This window comes from Hippocampus comes, unplaced genomic scaffold (genome assembly GCF_001891065.2).
Source record: "Hippocampus comes isolate QL1 unplaced genomic scaffold, H_comes_QL1_v1.1 scaffold9, whole genome shotgun sequence".
Lineage (NCBI taxonomy): Eukaryota > Metazoa > Chordata > Actinopteri > Syngnathiformes > Syngnathidae > Hippocampus > Hippocampus comes.
Window position 1 is genome coordinate 5504497 of NW_017805275.1, and position 2213 is coordinate 5506709.

Here is a 2213-nt window from a genome sequence, read left to right on the forward strand (position 1 = left end):
TATATATATATATATATATATATATATATATATATATTAATTCTCATTCACTGCCAATTAATAATATATTTTTTTCATGTGGTCTGAAATACAAAGAGCGTTTGAAAATGGCTTTCAATTTTGTTGAAGTTGTTCGAACAGATTTGTATAACGAATAAGTGTCATGTTTTTCTTATTACTTGCAACAAAAATGGATATTACCATGTTAATACATTACTGTAATGTAATGCAGCAAATAGTTGATACTGTACCTTAGGAAAGAAAGATTGGTATTTTCCAAAGGGCATCAAGTTGCTCTATATAGCAATGTTTGCCAGTGATCCGGGGAAGTGTCTCTTAAATCCACGGCACTCTTCGAGTCTCAGAGTTCAACAAGTGAGGACGAGCAGCTTTGTCGAGCCCAAATGTGACTGAGCCTCACTGCTTCAGAGCAATGCAGTCGGGTGGGTCAGGCTTCAATATAAAAAAGCAACGCGGGCATCTCTTGCCGGCACGTTGCATCCTCCCGTCTTCATTTCTGCCCCTCCCTTTTGAGTTGGCCTTGGTCAAAGTGCCTTCAGAGCCTACGCTGGCTCTTCACTTTTCTTCTCCAAGCTGAGCTGTGCGGGTGGGCATTGGCTTTCTTTTGAACGCTGGGCAGGGTGGGTTTATAGTTAGCAGCAGGTGCTGATCCAGCCAGGACGGATGAGTGCGACTGGAATCTGACACCTAGTTCCAGCTCAGTCACAGGGCCCGTCTATATATAGAACCATACTATCGGAGACTGATAGCTCTTGCTTAAGCTGTTTGCTCGAGCAAGATGGGAAAGCAAATAATACAAAGCGGATTGTACCAACCAAATGCTTCACTAAAGTGTTTTGAGTGTTCGCTTAACGTTGACCTTGTAGTTTAAATGTGAATATGTGAGTGTATAGATTCAAGATCTAGGTGGGGGGAGGACAGGTCAAAGGTGGCTGCAGTGTATCCGACTTTGACAGGCCACACGCAGACTGCTAGGGCACGCTACCTTTGTGCAACATGAGCAAGGTATGTACACGTTTGTCTCTTAGTCTGGATCTTTGACTGCCGCCAGTGTTCTGTACATCACACTAAACCAATGTGACAATAGGTGGTCAAAGCATCTATTTATGTTGGCAGAAAACCCATGTTGACCCACATGAGATTGCATGGATATGACTATCAATTTGACTAAACTTGTCTCTCCCCTAACACCTCAAGAGATCAGCTATAAATCGCAGTCTCTGGTCATCCAACACATGCTAATGGAAAATATTTGACTGCAGCCAAAGCCACAATTGCTCACTCAGTCAATATTAACTCATTTGCTCAATGATTTCACTCAGCGGTGGGAGGTGCAGTAGGAAGATTTTTTGTCTACTCTGCCCCTGTCCAATCAAGAGGTTGCAACAAGAGCCCCCATTAATAGTATGACAATGGACACCACCAATAAGACAACAGCTTTAGATCAGTTTCTACCATCAATTCTATATACTCATTAGGAAGTGGAATTTAAAGGTCAGGTGTAAAATAAAATTGACATACCATCTGTTGAGTAATACTTAGAGCTAAAACTATTTCAAGCATACTTTCATTATTTTTTCCCCGCAAACCACCCAGGTTCATTAATTAGACCCGTCACAACGCACTTAACAATGAAAATGCTTTTGTTCGGCAATCTCCGGCAAGTAACGTCATTTACAGAATGCCGAGTCACCAGTCAGCCATTGTAATGCATTGTTGATTGTCCCGTTAACTGCTCTTTGCCATTGTTATCCACTTATTTGGCGAAATACCTTGGCGCAGTGTGGCGATGCACCGTACACAAACGGTTAAGTGGCCAAAACAGAAGAACTGCGCACGAAAATGTTCGGCAATCAAACAAAAAACACCAAGTACTGCAGTAACTGAGCCTGTCTCAAGCTGTTTGTAACCTTCACATGTCGTAATTACTTAAAATAGTTGTGTGACAAATTCTTCTTACCATAGATATTAAACAATGAAATGGAAAAAAAAGGCAATTAGAGTGATAATAGAGGACCATTACGAATGTGAAACCAAATAAATGCTTCATCTTTCATTATTACTTGTACAGTACACAACAACTGATGGATATCGACGATGGATCACTACCCAGTCAGCAAAATTGGTCTGGCCCAGCTCTGGCGCGGACACGGCACGACACTCGGCCCACATACCGCAATGAATGACGGTCC

At 41.9% G+C, this 2213-nt stretch overlaps 1 protein-coding gene across 1 annotated transcript in view; it reads right to left on the minus strand.

Moving 5' to 3' along the window:
* Positions 1-1421, minus strand: part of LOC109515953 (uncharacterized) — a 15648-nt gene extending 14227 nt beyond the window's left edge. Inside the window, exon 1 of the mRNA XM_019870116.1 lies at positions 252-1421. The gene's annotated coding sequence lies outside the window, so the exon portion shown is untranslated. The remainder of the gene's footprint in view (positions 1-251) is intronic.
* Positions 1422-2213: the final 792 nt, after the last annotated feature.